We start from the raw sequence: 14,672 nt of genomic DNA on the forward strand, positions 1-14,672 counted from the left end.
ATGGGTGGTAGCAATGAGAGGGCAGGTCATGGGTGGTCGCAATGAGAGGGCAGGTCATGGGTGGTCGCAATGAGAGGGCAGGTCATGGGTGGTCGCAATGAGAGGGCAGGTCATGGGTGGTCGCAATGAGAGGGCAGGTCATGGGTGGTGAGGGTCATTAATGATGGATGCAGCTCTCTTGAGCCACCGCTTTTTGAAGGTATCCTCAATGGTGGGGGGGGGGAAATTATGTCCCAGATGGGGGTGGCTGAACCAATAACCATTTGCAGCCTCTCTCGCACCTTGGAACCTCCCCATCAGGTGGTGATACAGCCAGACATGATGGTCACCACGGCTGCCGCTGTTTCTATGATGTACGGCTCTATGACGATGAAGGATTTTAATATATTTGCTATGGAGAAGCTAGGTGTGAGGTGGGAGAAGAAATTGACAATAGGATGATACAATTCTGTTAAATTGTAAAATTACTAGGCCGCTGAGTGGATACTTCATAATTTATTTTAATCAGTTGTCATGATCTTGAATACATTACATGAAGTGGAATGGGTGTGGAACCAGATCCAATGGAATTTTCAGAAGGTGATCCAAGAAACGAGTATAAATGTTCTGGTCATTGAGCAAGTGACCTGAGGCTTTGTTGTGTCTTTTCACCGAAGATGTCAGAGTACTTCCAGCAACACACACACAAAATATGCCGGTGAACGCAGCAGCACAGGCAGCTGCGCCGAAACGTCGACTGTACCTCTTCCTATAGATGCTGCCTGGCCTGCTGCGTTCACCAGCACTTTTTTGTGGGTGTTGCTTCAATTTCCAGCATCTGCAGACTTCCTCATGTTAGAGTACTTCCAGTATCTTTTGTTCCGTTTTATCTTCAAAACACGAATTGGATATGTAATTGAAACGTTACGGGAAAGAACTGGGGAAGAGTTCTCTTTGGAAGCGCTAACACAAGCATCTAAGGACAAATGGCGGCTGTGTTATTACATTCATTAACATGGCCCAAACCCAAAGATTTGCACCGAGGCTCTGAGATACAACTCAGTGAGGGTTGGTTGTTGGACCCTTGGTCTTTCTTAATATTGGGTACCCAGCCCGGGCACGAAGAGCGGTTCTGACTCACAGTGGACTGGGTGTCAGAGCTCTCCGCTCTCCCACGGGACCTGCGCCCGAAGTAAATCTGCCACACTTGGCTCCTGGGAAGTTTGGAGGAGCGACTCCCTCTGGCGGTCCCGTCTGCCCGGCCCCGGGGAAGTTTCACCTCGGCACCTGTGCGAGCTCGGGATCATGTGACAGCTCCTGTCCTCCCCGGTGCGGTGCGCCACAGCTCTCCCCGGAACCCAGCCGCGGTTCTCCGGTTACTCTGCCATCCTCTCAGTATCGCGGGGAGCAGACGTTGGAGGAATCTGCGATGCGGGCGGGGAGGAAGTGACTGTTCAATCCTGGGGATTAGAGGCCAGTGCAGTCTCTCTTTCTGCCTCCCAGTGGATTTCGGATCCAAAGCAAGAAATCGTGTAACAAACAGGACTAGGGGACCTAGTGATCCTTACCGAGCCGTAGCTCCTGTGACGAGTAAGTTTACACGCCTCTCTTGAGTCCGGTCTTTCTATTTCGCTAACCCAGCAATGGACGATTGTGGCGATTTAACTTTTTTTTATCGGGAGGTAACGCTCTTTACACACTTGGGCTTCCCGATGTAAAGCAGAGCACAGTTCCTGTACCAACGATGGCTGGAGGTAGGGACACGGTTTATTGCCGCGCCCCGCTTGGATATTCCACTTTAGCGCCAGTATTCGCTCTAATTCCCCCACAGTCGGGCACCGCAGCCTACTCAATACACGATGTATGTGGTGCATGTATGTGGCTGGGCAGAGACTCGATGAAAGCGAAAGATTTGTCATGGTTCAACATTTATGGAAATAGGAAAAGAGAGCATTTGTTAGGATAGGGCAATTGGACCCTACTCGAACCGGTGATTCATTATAGGATCTTCCAGCCAACCCAGGCACGATCAGTGCAACTTTGGGACAGGCGAGGGATCGCAAGGGTGTTGGTGGAATTGAAACTAGCCGGTGTATCAGGCGGCCCGAAACGCGTTAGCAAGAAACTTTGGCTGCAGTAGCACGAGAGTTCGGTTAATTCGGAACAAACTTATTTCCACGCTGCCGGCGCGTTCACTCCCCGTCGAACAACAGCGAGGACTGGGAGGCTGCACTCCTGGGTGCGCAGACACGTGACACGTCCTCTGGCACCGAACTGGAACGGTTGTTAAGGAGATGTGTCTTGGAACGTTACATCACTATTGTTAACTCTTTGAGGGACCCACCGGCGCTCGCAACGGCCGGCCTGCATTTAACTTGCAACGCTAGGATGATTTTACTTTCCTGATTTTTAACATTTATCTAAAGTAGTGGAAGATCAATTATACGGGAGACGTGAGTAACCGTGTATTTTTTTTTGCAACCTTTTAGGGGGCAAAAGAGTTGCAGCTTTTTGTGCTTGTGCTGTTTGCGATTGACTTGCGGTTATCGCATCATCCATTAAATGCGCTAGTGCATCTGGTATAAAAAATGATGAGCAAATCTGGGGAAATTAGCAGAGTCGCTGATGCAGATCCCTAACTTAATCATTTTAAAATATGGAATTTCAAATAATCAAAAACATTTGCATTTATTCTGTCATTGTAGGCCAGTAGTTTTGGTAACGTGTCAGCCTCAAAGGAATATCTGTGAATGAGTTGGAAGCTTCAGTTTGAAGAATATGTACTATTGTCAGGCTTGTTCTTGTAAACTGAAAAGTATTAAGTGGCACTGTAATAAACTTTTTGGGGAATTTGGCATTTTCTCATGAATTTGTTCATTGTATGTTCCTGTTGGCAAAAGAACATCAAAACGTAAGTATAGTTACTTTTTAAAAATAGGATTTTTCATGCCAAATTATCCAACATTATTCCATTTTCATAGAAGAAGAGCCCTTTAGGAATCATCATATAATCAATAAATGATTTCTATATAGTCTTAATAAGTTATTCAGTTTTTAAATAGTTATTAGCCAGTTGGGTAGTACAAAAATAGTACAATTTTTTTCTGTTTCTAATGAGGACACTCGCAAGATGTTTTTGAATATTTCCCCAGCCACCTTCCACATAAATGAGTCAGCATTACACATATTTAAAAGAATTTTCACAGGGAAAGCAGTCCACGTAATTGATAAAAGCAAACTTTTACATGAAGTGTAACAGACATCTGCTTCATAAATTAAATGCCCAAACCATCTCCGTACTTTTTCTTATTTTCTGAACCTTATTTTCAAATGGGTAGAATGGTGGCTCACACTCCTGGGCACTCTTGCAGATTAATTGTTCGGAGAATTGATGGATTTGTCAGAGGAGCATGGTCCGGCTGCCAGGGCTAATGGCTGGAAAGCTGACAGTTTGACTCTTAGTCCTTGCAGTTTTTATGCAGAAAAATTTCTGGAGTAATGTGCATCATCTGCGGAGACCATGGGGTGGCTGACATTCTCGTCAAACACGATTGGTTGACACACTCTGTCTCCCAATTGACAATTTGAGACACTGCATTAGGGTAGAGGGAAGATATCCTGCTCCCCCCTCCCGACCTGTGAGGTCCTTGTTCATTCCTGTTTAAACATTGTCCTCTTAAAAAGCGAAATATTGTGTGTGCTGCAAAACTGAAATATAAACAGATTTTTAAAAATGTATTTATATTTTGGGGTGCGGGATCACCTCCAAAGACAACATTTATTAATCATTCTAACGTGCCAGTAAGCCATTCGAGTTTGAGTGGTGACTGTCTTTGCTCAGTGCTGTTGGATATGGTGTTCCTGGGTTTCAGCCTGGGGGCTGTGAGGCATCTGCAAGTTGTAGGTGCTGAAACTGCCCCTGACCTCCTTGATGGTAGATGAATTTGGAGAAGTTCAGACGAGTAGCTACATTGCATTTTGTTCTCAACGGTGTGCCATAGAGGAAACAAAGTGTTTTGCAGAGTGGATGGAGTGCCAAATCACTGGCCTGGTTTGTCTTATTATTCTGGCTTCTGCCCCTTTCTGAGCCTAATAAAGGGTCTCGACCTGAAACGTCAGCTGTTTATTCCCCTCCGTAGATGTTACTGAGCTCCTCCAGCGTTCTGGTGTGTGCACAGCAGGTAATGAAGAAATGTCTTTGTTTTTTGCTTCAGGGATTGAACCTAGAAAGTAGGGAAGATGTCATTCAGCTAAAGGGGCATTGGACATTTCTGGAGTATGGTACACCGTGTTGGTCTCCTTATTTAAGTACAGATGGGAATGTGTTGGAAACAGTTACGGAAGGGTTAGGGTTAGTGGAGTAATACCTGGAATGGTTGGGTTATGTTTTGAGAACTAGCTTGATCGGCTAGTGTCACAAACGGTAGTGGCTGTGAGGTTGTGGGGACGATCGAAGTGTCGGATCCTGATGGTGCGCCAGGCCGAAATGCAAATGTTGAGCACAGGCCGAATGGTGGTGGCAGGGCCCAGGCCTCAGAGTGTATCAAAGCACCAGAACCCAGTGCTTTGACGGCTTAAAAAGGTCAGGGTGTCCGGGCCAGAGACAAGGGACAGGCTGGTTCAACTCACCCCTCCGCGATGTTTGCTGAACTCTGTGCTGAACTGAGGCGATGACCGTGTCTGTGGACAGACGCTGTTTTGTGGAGCTCAGTGCTGAATGCTATTTACTTGCTTTTATTGTTTTGCATGTTTTGGTTCTCTTTGCTTTGCACATTGGGTGTTTGTCAGTCTTTTTATAATGGTGTCTTTTGGTTTTCTTTCTTTGGCTGCCTGTAAGGAGACCAGTCTCAAATTGTATATTGTATACATAATAAAAGTACTTCGAATTTTGAGAGTATGTGTCCTCTTGTGGGAGAATGTAGATTTATGGCTTACCCCTGTAGAACAGAAATGGGAATTTTTTGTTCTGAAATCCCTGAGCCTTAGGAGCTCTGCTTTCACCACCCTCTCAGGAAGTATCTTTGATTCACAAACAAGAGAAAATCTGCAGATGCTGGAAATCCAAGCAACACAGACAAAATGCTAGAGGAACTCAGCAGGCCAGGCAGTATCTATGGGGAAAAAAGTAGTGGACATTTGGGGTTGAAATCCTTCTGCAGGACTGGAGCTGCACCTCATCATTTTTCCAGTCCCGCTGAAGGGTCTTGGCCTGAAACATTAACTGTATTTTTTCTTCCCCCATAGATTCTGCGGGGCCTGCTGAGTTCCTCCAGCATTTTGTGTGTGTTGCGAGTATGCTTGAATATTTTTTTTCTGGCAGAGATAGATAGATTCTTGAGTAGCAAAGGAGTGAAAGTTTACCAAAGGGAAGCAGGAATATGAATTTGAGGCTAAGGCTCACTTCTGCTCCTAACTTGTATGTAACCAAAAGAAAGTTGAAAGCAAGAATGATGAAGGGGATCAGCATGCAAAATAGAGAGGAATGTAATGGAATAAGAAACAAAAGATGGTTTGGGAGGAGATGAAATGGCTGCCGAAGGATCATTACATTTTGCCACCTGGAAAAAAATGGGAATTGTTATATGGAAACAAACTGGGATTTTAGGAAACACAAAATCAAAGTAACACATGATGCTGGAGAAACTCTGCGGGTCAGGGGACGTCTGTGGACGTAAATGTATTTTAGGTTGAGACTTGGGCTCCAAGGACCCCTTGATTAATAGCAGGAGTCCATGGCATAAAAAAGTCCCTGATCTGGACTGATTAGATGCTGCCTAACCAGTGCAGTTTCTCCATCATGTTGTGTGTTGCTTCAGATTCCAGCATCTGCCGCTTCTTCTGGCTCCGTGCAATCGAAGCATGTAGGTCAGGCGGTATCTGCATAGCTTGAAGTGAGCTCACACAAGCATTGTGATATGTTTCTTAGGTATTATTCTGAGCATGGAATTTCGTTCTTATGAGCAATGTCTTTCTAGAAAGATCAAATTGATCACATTATTTCAACATTTTGATAATTCTTTTGTTTCTATATATAACTATGCTTGTTTTTATCGAATTTGAGGAACTTTCTTTGTCATACTCTGATTCCCCCTTAGCTTTTTTTTGGTACTTTGAGCGTAAAGATGCTACTTCCTGCTTTTGCCTTGAGTTACATAATTACATCACTTCTGTTTAAAATGGTTGTAATATATCGATGCAGCTATGAAGAAGGTAAGACAGCGGCAGTACTTCATTAGGAGTCTGAAGAGATTTGGTATGTCAACAAATACACACAAAAACTTCATAGATGTACTGTGGTCTGTGGAGAGCACTCTGACAGGCTGCATCACTGTCCAGTATGGGGGGGGGGTGGGCTGCTATTGCACAGGACCGAAAGAAGCTGCAGAGGGTTGTAAATCTAGTCAGCTCCATCTTGGGTACTAGCCTACAAAGTATCCAGGACATCTTCAAGGAGCGGTGTCTCAGAAAGTGGGTGTTTGTTACTAAGGACCTCCAGCACCCAGGGCATGCCCTTTTCTCACTGTTACCATCAGGTAGGAGATACAGAAGCCTGAAGGCACACACTTAGCGATTCAGCAACAGCTTCTTCCCCTCTGCCATCTGATTCCTAAATGGACATTGAACCTTAAACAGTACCTCACTTTTTAAATATATATTAATTCTGGTTTTTTTGCACAATTTTAATCTATTCAATATATGTATACTGTAATTGATTTACTTTTTATTTTACTTTAGGTTTTTTTCTTCTATATTATGTATTGCATTGAACTGCTGCTGCTAAGTTAACAAATTTCACGTCACATGCCGGTGATAATAAACCTGATTCTGATAATATAGTGTTTTGTTTCATCAAACAAGTATTAACTGTCTATTGTGGTTGGCAGAGTTCTTGGCCATATCTATTCTGTTTCCTGTACTGCTGATCTTGTACTTTGCAAAGTTTATGGTAGGGTGCTGTTTGCTTTACCTTCCATATTGTCATCCTCCATATTAAATCAAAGTTCAAATATTATCAAATTATGTATCCTGTATGCAATCTTGAGATTCATCTTCTCCTCAGGCAGCCATGAAAGGAAGGAAGCCATGGAACCCATTCGAAGAAAATCATCAACCCCCCCCCCCCATATGCAAAACAAAAACAAATCATGCAGACTACAACAAGAACATCAGCCCTCCCCACAAAAAATACAAATTGTGCACTGGCACCTGCTGCCATTCATACCATCTCTGGGCAATCCCACATTCTCTTCTCTTTACACTTCAGTAATTTGTAAAGACCCTTATTTCTTCGGTTTTGGGTCCTATTTTCCATCAACTATTTCATCTTCACCCCAAACAATCTTGCGTGTTAGAGCAACACATATCTTTAAATTTTTGCCCTCTCCCCACTCCACTGTTCATCTGTAGAGTCTGCATTTCCCACTCTGGCCTCATTACCTATTAAAACTGGAAAAACAAGTTAGTCAACCTGGATCATGAGGACTTCCACCTTGCTGTTTGTGCTGCAAACTCCTCCTAGTTGAAAGAGCAACTTGTTTTTTATTTTGATATGATGAATTTGCAGTCAACATCTCAACAGAGTGGAGTCCCCTTGCAGGTTTTGAACAATCCCAAACAGTTGGCTTGTGCATCCTAGTAGCTGTTCTGTGTTTTAATGCTTTGTCCCGTTTCTCCTCTGATCACTCCAGCCTCTGGTTTCTACACTGTTGCAATGAGTGTTCAACATAAGCCCAATGAACAATGTCTCTTTGTTTAATAAAGTACTTCAGTGCCCTTCCTGACTCATCAGAAAGTCCCGATCATTGGTACCATGCATGAGAAGGCTGGAGGGTCCATCAGGTCTCTGCTGCCTCTTTTTAGAGCTAACCACTCTCCCACTTGTAAGTTTTAGCTTCATTTTTGTTTTATTTCAAATATTTGTCCATATTCTGATTGTAATCTGTCACTTCCATTTGGTCAGCTAACAACTGATTTAATAATACTGTTGTTCATTTGCAAGCCCATTATTATTTTTTCACTTGTCCCATTACCATGATTTTGCCATGTACTGTACTGTTATCCATTTTGTCACTAAACACTTGAGACTTTCATCCTTTTGTTCTTTGCCCTCTCTCCCTTTGTACCAGAACAGGAGCAGTTTCTCTTCCTGGTGGCACCGCTAGTAAAAGCTACAAATTTCTGCAGATGTACTGTGGAGAGCATTTGAGGTGGTAGTATCACCATCTGGTGTGGAGGGGCCACTGCACAGGATCAGTTAAAGCTGCAGAAAGTTGCAAACTCAGCCAGCTTCATCACGGACACTAGCCTCCCCAGCACCGAGGTCACCTTTAAAAGACAACACCCCAAAAAGGTGGCATCCATCATTAAGGACCCCCATCACTTAAGACATGCCCTCTTCTCATTGCAACCATTAGGGAGCTGAAGGAGCTTGAAGACACACTCAGCATTTCAGGAACAACTTCTTCCCTACGTCATTAGGTTTCTGAATGCATGACCTCAGTATTTTTTCCTCTCTTTTTGCACTGCTACTTATTTAATTTTTAATGTATACTTACTGTAATTTGTATTTTTTATAATTATGTATTGCAATGTACTGCTGCTGCAAAAAAAAACAAATTTCATAAATGCCAGTGTTGTTAAGCCTGATTCTGGTTCTGATTTTGCCTCACAGTCCCGGTGACTTAGGTTCAATCCTGACCTTGGGATCTGTTTCTGCATCCTGCCTGCCCCTGCACGGATTTGCTTTGCCCTGGCTGCTGTGATTTCCACCCCCATCCACATGAGATCAGTGTAAGTGGGGTGCTTGATGGTTGGTGTTAGCTCTGGACCAGAGGACCTGTTCCTGTGCTCGATGGCGTCTGCAGTCACTGATTGGCCTGAGCACTAGAAACATGATCTGTTCACGTTAAATAATTTGCTCAGCATTGATAGATTTGTTCATCAACTTTGCCAAGAATCCCCTTTCGACATGGTCTTCACAAGTTACTGATAAATATAGTGAATGTTTCATTATGTAAGAATGAAATTGGATTCTTTGCACCGGGAAGCATTTTTTATTTAGCCTTCTGAAATTTGCCATGCACAGTAGAGAATGCCAAAGCATTTAACAGAGGGTTACCAAACAAAATGTGACAAACTCATTTTATTGGTGAAGGTGAAATATGTTTCTGAATGCCGCCATTTGGTTGAAACACAGAAATAAAAGGGTAAAAGTTAGAGAAAATTATACTGATTAGAAACCTCCTGTGTAATGGAGTTCCGAAGGGTTTGGAAAATATTGAATTTTCCAAAATTGGGAAATGGAATTAACCTAAATAGTTGCTTTTAGGCTGGTATGTGTATGATGCTGGGAAGGTGCTGGATTGGAATTAATAAGTATTTATTTTTATCGACCTGCCTAGGAGGATTCGACTCTTTGGAGACAGAAATTTGCTATTCTTAATAAACTGGTTTAGAAGTGACTCCGTCAGTGTGTTATAGAGTCATAGAGTACTACAGCACAGAAACAGGCCTTTTGGCCCATCTAGTCCATACTGAATAATAGTTCGGCCTGCACCTGGACTATGGCCCTCCGTACCCCTCATACAAGCTTGCATTAAATGTTGAAATTGAACCTGCGTCTGCCACTTCTACTGGCAGTTCTTTCCACCCTCTAACCACCCACAGAAGAAGCAGGGGTAACAAATGCTGGTCTTTCCAGTGAGAATTGCACCTGCACTGCACTGAAGTCTCCAGTGATAGGCAATGGTCCACTGAGTTGTTTTCATTGAGCTGAATTCCTGATGATAATTGTGGTTCTCCATGGCAACCAAATATTTGCTGTTAAGCTACTATGACCCACCTTTCACCTGAAGGCAGGAATCATGTTGGAGTTCATAAAGCAGACTGCTTTCAACCTCATGGCTGCATTAGCTGTTTAGCTTGGGGAAGGAAAATACTAACCTCAGGACTGGAAGCTGTTTTTTTTCCTCATTATTTGAGTTATAGTTGGTGATTTGGTTCTAAACAAGATTCAGGGCAATTGTAAATCCAAATTTTCTGTCTGTCACCTGCTCTGAGTGGAGGCGCATTTTTATTATAAGAACGCATTTTGTTTAATACTGTATTGGAATAATTTGAAAAGCCCTCTTATTTTTTTGTTTTTTTTTATTTATTAAAACAGCTGGACATTACCAGATTTCTCAATTAGCGTTGTCAAGACTTCTTTTAATTTTTGTCTGCTCTCCAGAAGAGCTACTGTTCCATCTGGACTGCCTTGCACTTTATTGAATCACTATCTGATTCTCAGCATCTTTGCTTTTATTCCTTTTAGCGAAATGTACACCTGTAATGGGGGAGAGATTGGGTTGTACTTGAACCTTGTTAACCTACAATTCAACAGTACCAGTCAATAACGCAGCCTCACTCCCATTGGTTCTGTGAGCGCTTTGCAGTTTATCCGGCTGAAATGCCAGATCGGAGTGACATCACTTACCTTTATAATCGTCTCCAAAGGTTTCTAGGCAACCGAGAATGCAAGTCTGACGAGATCACTGTTGTTTCCTGTGTACCTGGCAGACAATTGTAAATTCAAAGTTTGTGTCTGTCACCAGCTGCCTTGGTAGAGTGGGCTCAGCCACACTTTGATTTAGGAGCTACTCTTCATGATTTTGAAGCTCTCATTTTTAAAAAGAAAACTTCTTTCCATCATTCTTGTACCAAAGATGAGGATTAATTTGAAGCGATGCACACAAAGTGCTGGAGGAACTCAGCAGGTCGGGCTGAGACTTCAGCTGTTTATTTATTTCCATAGGTACTGCCTGATCTGCTGAGTTCCTCCAGCCCTTTGTGTGTTGCTTTGGATTTCCAGCACCTGCAGAATTTTTCATGTTTTATGATTTATTTGAAGGTTTGTTTTCAGTCTTGACATTTTGAAATGTAAGACGTGCTTCATGTCATGAGCAACTCAAGAACCCCACATATAAGACAGAATCTTTTCACGTATCTTAATAATAACTAAACTGCCTATGATAACTGGATGATCAGGGAACTTTGTGAGGAAAGGTTTTCTTTTGTTCTGGAACTCCTCTTTGTTGTATGTACTGTTTCGACGGCTATACTTTGCTGTTCTAATCAGCCAGATGTTTTAGCTTCAACATGTCATTTTGCCATTGTTGGGTTACCTTCTGGAGTTTTTGTTTATTGTGGCTCAGAGGAGAGTGAAGTTTTTAATTTGAAGAGCTGATTTCTCTCAAAATGGTTGAGGTTCCCCTCAGTTCATGCTGTATGTTTCCTTGCCCTCTTCGTCTTTCTTTCTTTCTTTTATCAGTGAAAAAAATTGTGGTGACAGAGTAATTGTTCTTTTAAATGTGCTCAGAATGTCAGATGTTCTACGTAGGTATGAGAGTGAAATCATGCAGATTAACTTTGGACTCCACCTAAATCAGAACTAGACTAAAGTTCAATTCAAAGGAGTAAATAAGAGTATGGATAGATTTCCTCTGTGATGTTTGTCAGATGGATTAGACTTCCTGCAAAACTATCCCTTTCATTGTTCAGGAGGTTATACAGTAATTATGGACTAATTATTAGCCCAGTGAAGTTTAAACTGTACTCATTCGACAAAGTGTTGTTTTTAGTGTGAGAATGGTAGGTTTAAAAACCGGCAGTTCTTGTCAAGTCAGATTGCTTGAGTGAAAACTACCATATGTAAAATGATTATTGACACCAGTGCCTACATTCAGATTCACATTGTGACTGTGGGGGAAAATTGTCATTATGGTTATAAAAGTTTATTGCACGTTGCTGTCTTTCCTACTAATGACAAACTAACTTGTAGCTCTCTGCACCTGATCTACCTTTGTCTTTAAAGGTAAGGGTTTCTGAGAATAACTTGAAGGGAAAGCTAAATAGGTGGATAAGGGACAGAACCTCGTGATGGAGGTAGACGAGGTAAACATTGCCACTGGTTATCTTGTTTCTGTGCAGTGACTTTGGTCTCTTCTTGGAAGATGAAGGTGGACCTGTTTTTTTTTACCAAATGAGTGAGTACTGATACAGGAATGAAAAATTCCCACACTTCTGGATTTTGTAATGTTTCTCTTGATTTTTTAGTCATTGAGATTTTTCTCACTTGCCCTCCTCTCCTAATGCCCTTAACATTCTTCAAAGGAGCAGCCTCCACCTGTAGAGCATTCTTCATGAGAGTAGGATGAGAGTGACAGAGGAAAGGTCTGCAAATGTGATGAGGCTCTGTGCTTGGCGCCCTGCCCTACTTGCTTCGTACTTACGTCTGAGGCGAAGTACAGCTCCAGTGCCATGTTTAAGTTTGCTGACAACAGCACTGTTGTTGGGCAATTCAGAGGTGATGGTGAAATCAGCATGCAGGAGGGAGATTAGGAATCTGGTCAAATGGAGCCACAACAACAGCCTCTCACTCAACGTTAGCAAAACCAAAGAGCTTTTCATTGACTACAGGAGGAAGAAACCAGAGGTCCATGAGTCAGTACTCATTGGAGGATTGGAGATGAGGATGATCAATAACTTTAAATTCCTTGGCACTAGCATTCCAGAAGATCTGTCCTGGGACCAGCACATGACTGCCATCGTGGAGAAGGCATGGCAACATTTCTACTTTCGAAGTTTGCACAGATTTTGGCACGTCATCTAAAATATTGACCAATTTCCATAGGTACACTGTGGAGAGTATCCTGACTGGTTGCATCATGTCTTAAGCCTGATTTATACTTCTGCGTCAACTCGACGCCGTAAGTACTGCGTTGGCGCAAACCCTACGCAGAGCTGACGTGGATCCCTACGCCAAAGCCTGATGCACACCTGTCCCAAAATGTAACTACGTGTCGCAGCAACGCAGAACGCAACAGCTGTGATTGATAAATCAGCCTGAAGTGTGGGAACACATAACACCCAAGAATGAAAAAGCCCACAAAAAGTAGTGGGTATAGCTCAGCCCTTTAAAGGTAAAACCCTCTCCACCACTGAGCACATCGACAAGGAACACTGTCACAGGAAAGCAGTTTCCATCATCAAGAATCCCCACCATCCAGGCCATACTTCCTTTTTGCTGCTGCCATCAGGAAGGAGGTTCAGGAGCCTCAGGACCCACACCACCAGGTTCAGGAATGGTTATTACTCTTCAGCCATCAGGTTCCTGAACCAGCGTGGATAACTTCACTCACCTCAGCACTGAACTGATTCCACAACCTGTGGACTCGAGGCTGATTTATACTTGTGCGTCAACTCGACACCGTAACCTACGCAAGTGGCCTATGCGTGTTGTGAGCATTTATACTTGTGTGCTGGTTTGTCTGCGTCGCCCTGCAATTCGGGCAGGTCGCGCATGCGCACACACCTGCCCATGCAAGGCTTCATGGTCAGGGTAGTCTTTCTCGGGGTAAACAAGTTTAAAGCGAGCGTCTTTTTTCATAAAAGTGAAATATGTCCTCCATAATTTCAAAGGTCTGTAAAGCTTTATGGAAAACATTGCAGCCAGAGCTCCTCCCCTGCCCTTCAGTCGGTCAATGGGAAGCTATTGCAGTGGAGGAGGAACTGCGATGCTACCAAGTGGACCAATCAGAGTTGTTGCTGCGACGCATAGTTACATTTTGGGAAAGGTGCACGTCAGGCTATGGTGTAGGGATCCGCGTAGGCTCTGCGTAGGGTTCACGGTGACGCCGTACCTACGGTGTCGAGTTGACGCACAAGTATAAATCAGTCTTTAGTTCCAAGGACTCGTACAACTCCTGTTCTCAGTGCTTTTTGTGTATTTGCACAGATTGTCTTCTTTTGCATATTGATTATTTGTCAGTCTTTATTTGGGTATATTTTTCCATTGATTCTGCTGATTCTTTTTCTTTTACTGTGAATGCCTTCAAGAAAATGAATTTCAGTGTAGTGTAGTTTGATAATAAATTTACTTCGAACTTTGAGAAACCGTATTAAGCTGTAGCTGGGAAGAAGTTAGCATGTTCTCTGACTCCAGATGGAAGGCTGACATGGGACAGAACTTTGTGATGAGGGCCAGTTTAGAATCCACACTATTTCCAAAGACCATTCATGAAAAGTGCATTTTATGCAAGAAATTTGGAAAAGTACAAATGCTAAGAATTGAGAAAGCTTTCAGTCACACCTTCCTCATAGAGTGGAAAATGTTTGCTCCAGCTAGACACATTTCCTTCCTATCACTGAAAACAACTACCACACTTCACGTTTCATGTGTGTCTCTAATGAGTAAAATCCAGGAGGGAGGCTGTGGCTGGGTTGACAATTCAAACAGAATTTCAGTCCTCTCTGTACAAGTAGAGTCACTGAGTACTCGTGTTCTCCATCCATTGTACTCCTGAATGCAGCCAGTGTGTTAGACAAGAAATCGGAGAGGATTAATCAGTCAATGTTATTCTTGCTGCCACCTGGTTGAATCAAAGATAAGCATTCAGTGCTGTTAGAACAGTTCAGAATGATCCTCCAGCGAGAGGAGCAACGGGTGCTTTGGCTACAATGGCCAACTGGGACAAACGAGATTAGATAGGGCTACAAGCAAGGAAATAATACATTCATTGAGCAAAATGAATGGTGTTGACATTTTGCTGCTGTACACACATTGATTGGGGTGAAGTGAACAACCTGGATAGTATCCAGGATATGTAGGAGCTCCAGTGACCTGCTGAAGAGTGATCGGCAAAGGTCGTGCACAG

The 14,672-nt window shown here is 43.1% G+C and overlaps 1 protein-coding gene across 5 annotated transcripts in view; it reads left to right on the plus strand.

The window, feature by feature from the left end:
- The first annotated feature begins 1,206 nt into the window (after positions 1–1,206).
- The window catches only part of fhip1aa (FHF complex subunit HOOK interacting protein 1Aa), a 163,230-nt gene continuing 149,764 nt past the window's right edge, over positions 1,207–14,672 (plus strand). Inside the window, exon 1 of one of the 5 annotated variants that reach the window (XM_072256061.1) lies at positions 1,207–1,569. The gene's annotated coding sequence lies outside the window, so the exon portion shown is untranslated. Of the gene's footprint in view, positions 1,570–1,590; positions 1,734–1,770; positions 2,433–2,872; positions 2,891–14,672 lie in introns of those variants that run through there. The other 4 variants (XM_072256057.1, XM_072256059.1, XM_072256058.1 and 1 more) reach the window with 4 other exon arrangements.

This window comes from Mobula birostris, chromosome 4 (genome assembly GCF_030028105.1).
Source record: "Mobula birostris isolate sMobBir1 chromosome 4, sMobBir1.hap1, whole genome shotgun sequence".
Taxonomy (NCBI): Eukaryota; Metazoa; Chordata; class Chondrichthyes; order Myliobatiformes; family Myliobatidae; genus Mobula; species Mobula birostris.